Raw genomic sequence first — 11747 nt, 5'->3', positions numbered from 1 at the left:
ACACACTTTCGGAGAGCAATGACATGAGTTGGCCCAAGATGAAGAGAGCTTTGCGGCGAGAGTTTGTGCCTCCAACCTACACGGAACAACTTCAACGCCAATTGCAGAACACGATCCAAGGATCCAAGTCCATCGACGAGTACTTCAAGGAGATGAAGATTGCCTTGCGACGAGCTGGCGTGGACGACCCCATTTCGATGAAGTTCCACTTCATGATGGGACTACACAACGACATCTCCAAGACGATCTTCCTCGAGAACTACAAGTCCCTTGACGACAACTACATTGGTGCTCTCAAGGCGGAACAAGAACTCATGAAGGTCAAAGCTTCTCCACCCCAAGCTCACTTCACGACGACCAAGCTCCATGAGAACGAGCATGAGGCTAGTACCACAATGATTTCCAAGCCCGACGAGCTCCAAGACGATGCTCCCAAGTTCGACGCCATCCCTCTTTGTGGCATTGACGATGCCGAGTCCTCCATGACTCTTTCTCAAGACGGTGCGGCGACGAGTATGACTACGGAGACCCTCAAGGACCAAGCTTTGAAGGTGAGCGACAAGGTGGCGAGCAAGGATGATGCTTCCATCTTAGGAGGCGAGAGTGATGATGTGCCATCTTCGGCCTTCATCCATGGCGACAACGATGAGATGGTTGAGCATGGGATTTTCCCTTCGACCATGGCGACGTATGATGACTTGAGTGACTTATGCCACCATATTGAGAGTGAAAGTGACTTCACCACTAGCCACATATATGTGTTGCCACAGTTCCCATGTGAGGAGAGCCACAACCCCCACCACTTGAGTGAGATGAGTGACTCCACCATATGTGAGTTTGAGTGCCCCTATTTTGAGGGAGTGAGTGAACCACCACATAAAGAGAGTGAGATAGTTGATAGGTCATGTGAGGCCACTTTCAACACTAACGACTTGACCTCTACCTCTATTGTGTCTTCTCATTTGGTGCTAGGTCCCTTATATGATGGCACGCTGATTCTCGACGACTTCGTCCTACCTTTGGACAAGACGATGGCCATGGTGGAATATGATGCACCCCCACATGGTTCCATCACAATGATGATCTTGACCACCATTCGGTCTTTCCCACCTCACCTACACCACATGAGTGGAATGACAATGGTAACATAGGTGAAGGTGATGCTCTAGTCCCACTAGTGGACATTCTTGACATTGATTGCTTGCATGATGTTGATCCACCTATTTCCATGATTCATGCTAGTGCGACTTCCTCATGTGATGATTTGTTTCCCATTTACTATGAGTATGATGATTCTCATGTGAAGTCTATTAGTTGTGATGCCATGTTGCATAGGATTTCTTGTGCTAATTCTCTCGGTCACATCATGCCACTTGACTTATCATATGCTATGCATGAGATCGACCACATGTCATATTTGCAATCTTTTCATAGTGACTATGCATATGCCATTAAGATTAACCCAATTTGCACTTATGGCATATATGACAAGCCTATGGTTATTGGCATTTGTTTCTCTTGTGATGATATTGACATGCTACCTTTGCATCATTTATCTCATATGCCATGCCATAACCACCTAGCTTCGGATATGCATTGCTTGGATGTTGTCCTTTTTCTCCATATGATGTTTCCAATATTGCTCATGAGGAGACCCCCATAGTTTCCTCATACATTTTAGGAGATTTTGGTCACTCCCATCCATTGCATGATCCTCATACTTATGTGCACAATATGCTCCCCATGAATAAACATGATATTGATGTGCCATATATTTGTATGCTAAATTTGCATCCACACCGTGTTATACACAATAACTATTCTTTCATGATGGATGACATGTTCTTATACCATGCATCAAATTTCTTTGAGCGATGCTTATCTTGTGCTAACTTCCACGTGCAAATACACATCATGATGGATGATGTGTACATTTACCATGCGCACAATTTCTTTTGTTTGTGTCTCTTTTGTGTAGTTACCCATGAACTCTTGTCAACCTCGCAATCCCACGAGTTGACAAAACGAGCTCTAGAGAGCAATGATGACTTGGGATCCCATGGATTGTCTTTCCCACCGCTCTCTTCGCGCAATTCTTCTACATGACCCTCTCTTGGCTATGGGTTATTGTCCACTACATATTCTATGCCCATCTTGCCATGTTCACTTTGCATGATGTGCTCATTACTATGCTTTTGCCATGCATTCGTGACCCATACTTTGCATTACACATGATGATTGATTCTCATACTTGTATGTGTATTTGCAAGCTTGGTGGAGACATTGCTTGTTATTGCCATGTTTGCTTTGTGCCCCATGCCTATGATGATACAATGATCTTGCTTTGTGTTCGTGCTTGCGATATGTCATGTACATTGCCTATGACTATTATTTGCTCACATGACATGATTTCCATCTTTCCTCTAGTATGTTGCATATTTGCACTACTAGCTTGAACTACTTGATTTCTATGATTGCTTGCCTTGTTGCATCACCAATGATTCATACTTGCTCACTTCATGCGATTGATGACAACCATTTACATGCTTGTCCCCATGATATCTTTGCTTGTGCTCAATTTATGCGCTTATATGCCATGTCACAATCCTTTGTCACACCATATGCTTTGCATGATGATGGCACTTGTTTGGTGAATCACCTCTTGAATGCTTGGTTTTGCACTAACGCTAACCAAATTCATTTTTCCAAGTGTTTGTTGTCCTTGCTCATTTTGAAGGAATCCCAAGATGGTGCGACATTGGAGAGTGCCCACTTCAAGCTTGAAGATGACGACTACTTGGTGAACGTCCACTCCTACACGGTGAATCCATCTCTTTTCCATGGTGATTTGGTTTTCGATCCGAGGTTGGATCTTTCCCAAGGTAGGGGAGATGATGCAGAGAATCCTACGGACATCACGATGTCAAGAGTCCATTTGGCAAGTGACACGTGCGACCTCTACTTCACATACACAAAGGTGAATCATATCCTTTGCACGTGCTCACTTGACCCCTTCGAGGATGGTATACTACTTGACACTTCTCCCGTGTGCATGCATAGGTATTGTCGGAACGCTGCGGACGACGTGGAGGAGTCCAAGTGCCAAGGAACACCTACACCATCCGCGAGGGAAGCGTGGAAACGAAGACACAAGAAGAAGAGCTGTCGAAGAAGCTCCAGCCACCTGACGACCGTTCGGGTCCGGACGTCCGGCGCCTGAAGATCCACCGGACGACCGGTCCAGACCGGACGAACGGTGTCCCTGCACCCGAGCCAAACGAGCGGATGTCCGACGCCACCGGACGACCGGCGACCGGACGACCGGTCCAGCCTGGAAATCCGCTACACCAGCATCCGAGCAAGATCGAGCGGACGACCGGCCCCTACCGGACGTCCGGTCGCCCACAAGCCACCGGACGACCGGTCCCCAGCGGACGTCCAGTACCTGGCTGTGTCCAGTTGCGGGCTGAGGCCCATGTACCCCTTCACTTCCCCCCATTTGCACTAAGACTATAAATAGACCTCTCCCTCCTCCTTTCGAGGGTAGCGTTGTGATAGCTCATTTGAGAGATAGAGCTACGCTCATCCATATCGGATCTACTCCTTGAGAGAGACCGCGACCCCTCTTCGGAGAAGATCCACCTTGGATTCAAGACCCCTTTACGGGAAGATCCCCTTGTGCATTCAAGACCTCCTCACGGAGAAGAACCGGCTACCCTTTGTATCGTCCCTAGTTGATCGTGGGTCGTGTATCTTACTTTATGTATTCGAGGATCTAGCACATGTGTGATGTATTCATGTTGGTTTGAGTGTTTTCTCTCGTTTTCCCCTTTGTGTTCTTCGTGTTCTTCGCGGGATTCCGCTCCTTTCGTGAAAGATCGAGCGATAGGGTTCCTACCCTACATCAATGGGCCTCGAGCCCGAACACTATGCGTAGACAGGTACCGGACGTCCGCTGGGGACCGGTCGTCCGATGTCTCAGGAGCTGCCGGACGTCCAGTGTCCTCCGGTCGTCCGCTGGTTCTGCTCTGTGATGGGGGTGCCAGACGTCCGGTAGCTCCGGACTTCCGCTGACGTTGACTCGGGTGCTGGTGCGCCGGTCGTCCGGTCCGGACCGGACGACCGCTCGTTTGCTTCGGGTGCAGGGGCACCGGTCGTCCGGTCTGGGCCGGACGTCTGCTCGCTGGGGTTCGGCTGAGGCATCAGGCGCCGGACGTCCGGTCCCGGCCGGTCGTCCGGTGGCTGGGACTTTTCCTTCAACCCTCCTTCTTCTCCGTCTTCTCGTCCATCTTCCTCTTCTTCTTGTCCTTGCTCCTTAGCTTCTCCATGGTGCCTGAGTATGCACAAAGTTTCCATATGAAGTAGTAGCCATGCTTCATGTTCATCGAAGTGGAATTGTGAGAGGAGAGATGTCACCTCGGTTTCAAGAGATCTTGCATGTGATCGAGTCATGGGTCCACTAGGCACTTGATGCGACGATGGTAGGTCCATGGGGATGACCTTGGGATGCTCCGCATCACAAGGTGTCTCCGGAGTGGTATACATGCAAAAAGAGCAAACACAAGCGACGCTCGGAAATACAATGGTTAGCACACACAAGGTGTCCATCAACTAAGCATAAGTCCGTGCAACAAGAGTGAGCAAGACAAGGTTCATGAAGCTTATCCAAAAGATATGGAATGGTATGCAAAGCATTCACGGGAGCAAAAACATTCATTATGCACACAAATGTGTTGTGAATATGATCAATGCAACCACGGTGCAAAATGATGTCATAGTGAGACGGTTTATCAATAACATGAATATGGTAATGGATGCTTAATATGAATGAGTTATCATGCAAGTGATGGTAGGAAATATGACCATGACGTATGAATATACCATCAAGAAAGATCACAAAAATTTGCTAAGGAAATGCACAAGCTCATATATCATGGCTGACATGGAAATAGGTGCAACAAGGCAATCATAATTGATGAGGACATCAATACCATTGTTACACCCACAGCCCCTGCTGCTATACATACTGGACCAATTACTAGAGCTCGTGCACGCCAATTGAATTATCATGTACTTTCGTTTCTTGGTAACGATTCTAATGTTCATGAGAATATGATGCTGCCTAAATTGGATACATTTGTCTTGCTTACAAATGAAGGGCCTAGCTTGGACAAGAAAGATGAACCTTGGAACAAGTTCAAGTGTGGAGATGATGGCATGCGCAAGGGGATCTAGAACGGAGTTACAAGTGATGATTTCAGGACTTTGAATCCACCATAAGTGATAGAGGCGAAGGTGTCCCGATGTTTCGATGAGATGGTGGCTATCGTTTTCTGTGGGAGTCGACCTTGACGATCCGACTACGAACGTGTGAGACGTCGCGCCTTAGCAATCGCTAAACCAACTTCCGAGGGTTATTGACCACGTCGGAGCACGATCAACCTGACCACGAGGGTCTGTTTCCTGCGAGCAAACGAAGAACAAGCAAGAAACTGAGATTGCAATCTGGATATTGTGAATATAAGATGAAAGATTTATTGATCAAGGTGGGGTTCTGTGACGTCTTGGTCTGGTCGTTGGACACAAACGAAGTACGCGAAGTTGCAGCTATGGCGAACTTTTAATCTAAACAAAACCCAAAGTCTAAACGACGCCCTAAGGGCTGTATATATGGAGGAAGAGGGGGGGGGGAATTTCGTGGCCCTTGGAGGAGGGGTCCGAAACCAACCCTAACTCTTGTTTCCCCACACATACGGACTCTAAAAACAGCCCATACTTAAGTATTTCGAAAATACATGGGCCTGGCCCAATAATAAGGTGACGCGGCACCTAAAATAGCCTCTGGACGAAATTTATGAAGTGGCATCTTGTATATTTCGTCCAAGGCTTCATGCACTCCTTATGGTGCAACAAGGTAATCATAATGTGAGTCAATCCATGCATAAGATGCAAATTTGTCATGTGTATGATATGTCCACTGAGCATGACATGGGTGAGCACAATCAACAAGTATGGAGGTGTTGGCGTACCAATGCTCGATGTCGTTGCATGAGTGGAGGTTTGAAGGTGCATCCAATAAGTCTGAGCGCTCCTCAACTTGAAGGTTCATGGGTTCCATCTCCAATGTCGGTCCTCCATCCAATAGATGTAACATGTATACAAGAATAAGGAAACAACAATGAAAGAGTGACCCATCCAATATGCATATTTGAGGATGGCTCAAAGGGAAGGAGTTCACCTTTAGGAGATTCTCGCAAATGTTGATGTTGCACAACGTGTATGCCTTCGCATGACCAAATTGTGTCATGACGGTATCGCCTTGTGAATCCTTCAACATGAAAGAACATGACAAACACTGGGAAAAACAAATGAGGTTAGCGGAGATGCAAAACCTATCATTCGTGTGGTAAACAAATGAGCATTTCATAGTATGGAGGCATATGATGATGCGAGGACAACCAAATATAATAGGCTCAATCAAGCAAGCATGCATCACAAGTAAAGTGTCCAAGTCTCCACGACAAATAAGCATAGATGCAACAATTGGAGGCAACCGACAATGAACAAAATATATCATGTGAGAGGCATGAGCGTATATGTCATCAACCCAAGAAAGTGAGTAATGGAACATGGGTGATGCAACAAAGCAAGCAATCATGTGAATCAAGGCAAGCAAGCTTGTATTGCGAAGATGCAACATACTAGAAAGAATCATGTCAAGTATGAAAGGAGGATATGAGCAAAATAGCATCAATAGCATGAGGCACATGATAAACATGGCAATAGCAACAAGGATCTCCACCAAGCATGCAAATACACATAGGAGTAACATAATTGTGAATCGTGAGTAGATGCAAGCAAGGGTCACAATTGCATGGCAAAGGCATAGAAGCAAGCATAACATGCAAAGTGAACACGGTAAATAGAGCAAGAGAGCGGTATATAGCCCATAGCCATGCGAGAGCCAAGTGAGGGAGATGCGCGTAGTCGGTGCGCGAAGAGAGCGGTGGGAAGGATAGTTCACGGGATCCCAAGTAATCTTTGCTCTCAAGAGCTTGTTTCGTCAACTCTTGGGATTGAGAGGTTGACGAGTATACGTGAGTACCTACAAAAAACAAAGACAAATGGAAAATTGTTTGTGTGTGGTAGATGTACACATCATCCATCATGATGCACACATGCAAGTGTTGGTTACCACAAAATAGCCAATGCTCAAATAAATCAGATGCGTGATATAGTAACATGTCATCCATCATGATAGGTTTGTTGTTATGTATAGCATAATGGAGACTCAAATTGTGTAATGCATCACAAGAAATATGTAGAGCATTGTTATTCATGGAATGCATACGGTGTAAGCAATTATGAGAATCATGCAATGTATGGAATGCATCAAAATCTCCTAATATGTATGAGGAAACTATGGGAGTCTCCTCATGATCATTAATGGAAACATCACACGGAGAATATTGACAACATTCAAAACAATGCATATTTGGAACAATGTGATCATGGCATGGCATAGTAGATAAATTGCGCAAATCATGTAAAGGAAGCATGGCAATATCATCACATGAAAAACAAAAGCCAATGACCATCATCTCATCATCTATGCTATAAGTGCAAATGGGATTGATTTTAATGGGGCATGCATTTTTACTATGTTGAGATTGAAAAGATGCAACATGGGAGATCTCACTCATAGCATATGACAAGGTTAATGGATTGTCAAACATGATGTGACCAAAACAATTTTCACATGATATCCTATGGAACATAGCATCACAACAAGGCAACTCAACATGCTCATCATAATATTTATCATAAATAGGTAAGTCATGACATGAGGAAGTCGCACTAGCATGAAGCATGGGAATATGTGTGTCAACATCATGCAAGCAATCATTTGCAAAATAGTCCACTAGTGGGACAAGAGAAGCAGCATCACCTATGTTACCTTTGGAGCATCGCTCATGTGTTGTAGGTGAGGTGTCGAAGACCGAGTCGTGGTCATCTTCATCTTGATGGAACCATGTGGGGGTGCATCACCGTCCACCATGGCCATCATTGTCTCCATTGGAGGTATGGACTCGTTGAGGGTAGGCATGTCGTCATGTAGGAGACCTAGCACCAAAGAAGAAAACACACTAGGAGTAGAGGTTAAGTCGTTAGAAATCAAAGTGGACTCACATGCCGTGTCAACTACCTCACTCACTAAGTGTTGTGGCTCACTCACTCCCTCTTGGATGCTCTCACTCATATGGTTGGTGGAGTCACTCAAATGGCTCTCAACCTCACATAGGATGTGTGGCATGCTCTCAAGTGTGGGGCTAGTGGTGGTCACACTCATCCTCTCATAGGAAATGCTCTCAATGTCACGTGTGGTGGAGTCACTCATGTCACTCATGTGGTGGTGGCTCTCCTCACATGGCAATTGGGGCATCTCGTCACATGTCGTTGTCGGAGAGATGTTGGTGCAAATGTCTCCATGCTCAATCATGTCGTGGTCATAGCCGTGGATGAAGGCCGAAGATGGCACATCATCACTCTCCTCGAAGACCAAAGATAAGGTCTCATGAGCGGTCTCATAGCTTGAATCGGAGTATGAGTCCAATATGGGCGCCGTCTTCATGTTGTTGAAGAGGTTCTAATGAGGTGGCACCTCGTAGCTCGTCTCCATGACCGAAGGGAAATTCCCATGCTCGGCCATCTTCCTTGAGGGGCTTCCGAAGATGGAAGTGTCTCCCTCGCTCTTAGTTGGTCACCTTGTAGTTGAAGATGTTGATGTAGGCGAACTCATGGGAAGTAGGCGAAGATGCCCTACGTCCAAAGGCGAAGATTCCTTGATAGCACTTGGCGAAGATGCCGAAGTGGTTGTTGTAGCCGTAGCGTGCTCTTGGTGGTGCTTGTCTCGCGGTCTTCTCTTGTGGTCATGAAGTTTGGACTTGGCGTGAAGTAGGGCTTGTTGGGACTTGTAGGTAGGCGCATCTCGAGCATCTTCATGTTGATGGTGGCGTTGTCGCACTTGAGCTCGTAGTAGATGTCGTTCGTCGTCGTCGTGCACATGTTGCTTGGAGGTTACATGCCCTTCATGATGAGATGGATCACGAACGTGATGGTGGTCGCCATGGAGATCTGGACATGGACGACTTGCGCTTGTGTCGCTTGGGCGCTCCGAAGAGGATCGATGTGCTTGCCGCCGCCTTGAAGATGACGAAGGGGAAGTAGACTTGATCAAGGCCCGAATCTCCTCCATCCTTGCATCTTGCTCCTCCTTTTGTGCGGAAAGCTTGTTGTCGATGTAGTCCCTTTTCCTCGCTTCGGAGTGGCGAATGTCAATGGAGAGGTTCTCGATGCGCTCTCGCAAGCTTGATTGTGTGCCTTGCATTTGTCGTTGTAGATCGAAGATTGACGCTTTGGTGATGCAGTTGTGCACGCCGTCGTTGTTGTCGAAGACCGGAGATGAAATGCCTTACCTATCCATAACAAGACTCGCACAAATATGAGTGGAAGAAAGTAAAGAACTAGACCAATGTACCTTATCCAATGTTGAGGATGGATCAAAGATCACTCAATAATGTATCAAGGAAATAGCACAATTGGTACCGGATCTTGTCAATTCTCACACCTACACAAATAAGGCTTATGGTGGAGCTCGGTGAGGATAGTGGCACACAAATTTGATGCAAAATGTTAGAAAGAGTCAATAATGTTGGAAAAGATTCACAAATTCGCAAGTGAAACAAGTAGACCAATAGCAATATGTGGCACACAGAAACACACACACAGATGGATAATTGGGGTCGTGCAACCAAGGAATGAGCACAAAATGTGGAATCCATGGAAAACGCTTGTGTTGCGCAACTCAAGAGAGATGCTAGCACGATTGCTCAATAGGCGGATACGACACTTGTGCACAACCTATAAGATGCAAAATGTATGAGCTTTCTATCCCAAGTATGCTATATGTATGATGTTCCCGTTGTTCTTCTCAAGATGATCCAAGATGATCGGATATGACAATCTTATGTCCAATGTGGTATGATGCTATGGCACTTGCTTACAAGCTCTTTGCTCTCTTTTCTTTTGCTTAAAAGCTTGTTCTCTCTTTTTTTTTTGATATGGACACTTTTGCACAATGCACAAGCCAAGATAGCAATTGTGTATATGCGGGAACAATCTTGTGACACAAGAGATTATGTGATACCAATATGATATGGTATGTATGCAATGGGAGGTGTAGATCACTAATGTGCACAAGTAACGTTGCCGACAATACTCAAATGGCTAGTCTCGATAGGCAAGTGACGCAAAAAGTGCTAGGGGTTATTAATGCAATTGCAAGGGTGATTGTACAATGGTGTCATCGAGGTTACCGTCCTTGAAGATGGTGAGTGGCGGTGTACTTGATGTAGATACCAAGATGATGGAGACTCGTCCCTAAGTAGCCGATACACCTTAGGAAACGAAAAAACCGCGAACTCAAAATCTCACGGACAAAAGTCAAATGGTGGTAGCCGAGATGGCAATGTGGAAGTGGTGGTGATGGATGATGAAGAAGCAAATGTTCCTAAGTAGCCGAAACACCTTAGGAGACTCAAGTCACCACTCAAACAAACACAAATGCTAAATGGAGCAAAATGGGTTAGGTTGTGGAAGGCTATGTTGGGTTTTGCGGATGATATGGTGGAAGGCCTAGGCAAAGATGCCAAAATGTCAAAATTTTTATGGAGTCAAATGGTTATGGAACCTATCTAGGTGGATGGGGGATGTCAATAGCTACTCATTGAGCTAAAGAACGCGAAAATCGGACTCCGGATGTGGAAGTTATGGGCAGAACGGAGAAGCACTCGCGGCTGTCCTGGGGGGGGGGTCGTGCGCACAGGGGTAGGAGCCCGTGGGCACGGGGTCCCGTGCACACGGTACAGGTCCGTGGGCACGGGGTGTCCAGAGAGTTTTCGGGGGCCCGTGCGCACGGGGTCTGGGGTCCGTGGGCACGGGGTGGGCGGAAATTTCGCGATTTTGTGGCGGAAAATGGAGATTTCTTGGGCAAAATTGGGGAGATTTTGGGGATGGGTGGTGGGGAAAAGATGGGGGAAAGCTAAATCCACTTGAAACCAAGCAAATCCATGAATCAAATCCAACAAAACATCATCAAAACCAACAAACCACAAAAAAATTTGGGGCTATTTTTGGTGGGGAATTTTCGAATTTAGGACGAAATCAACAAAACAAAGAGGGGGGGGCTCCAATTTCGTGAGAAACCAAGGCTCATGATACCAAAATGGTGTAGGGTGGAACCCTAAGTGAAGATCTTTCACGAATTGGATGGGGAATCCCCAAGAACAAGATGAACACAAGAGGGAAAACACTGAATTGACTAGATCCAATCACACATATGCTAGATCCAATCACACAAAGAGAGATACAATGATTCAAAGAAAACAAAGGAAATATACAAGGTGCTAGTTCATCCCAATCCTATGAGGAATGAGGTCTTCGTGATCCTATTATGGGGATCTATCCACTAGGGATCTTCTCCATAGGAGGTCTTGATCTATCCACTAGGGATCTTGATGCGGAGCATCCCACGACCATCCCCATGGATGCCACCTCAACTATCCAAGCTCCAAGTGGACCAATGAAGAGGTCTAGGGCACGTGCTGTTCAATCCGAGGTGACATCACTCCTACCTGAGTTTTCCCCCTCTTCAAGTGAGACATGGCTAGTGCCTAAGTCCGAGATAC

This window comes from Triticum urartu, chromosome 1 (assembly GCF_003073215.2).
Source record: "Triticum urartu cultivar G1812 chromosome 1, Tu2.1, whole genome shotgun sequence".
In the NCBI taxonomy this organism is placed as follows: domain Eukaryota; kingdom Viridiplantae; phylum Streptophyta; class Magnoliopsida; order Poales; family Poaceae; genus Triticum; species Triticum urartu.
Note: the sequence above shows the minus strand (reverse complement) of the source record.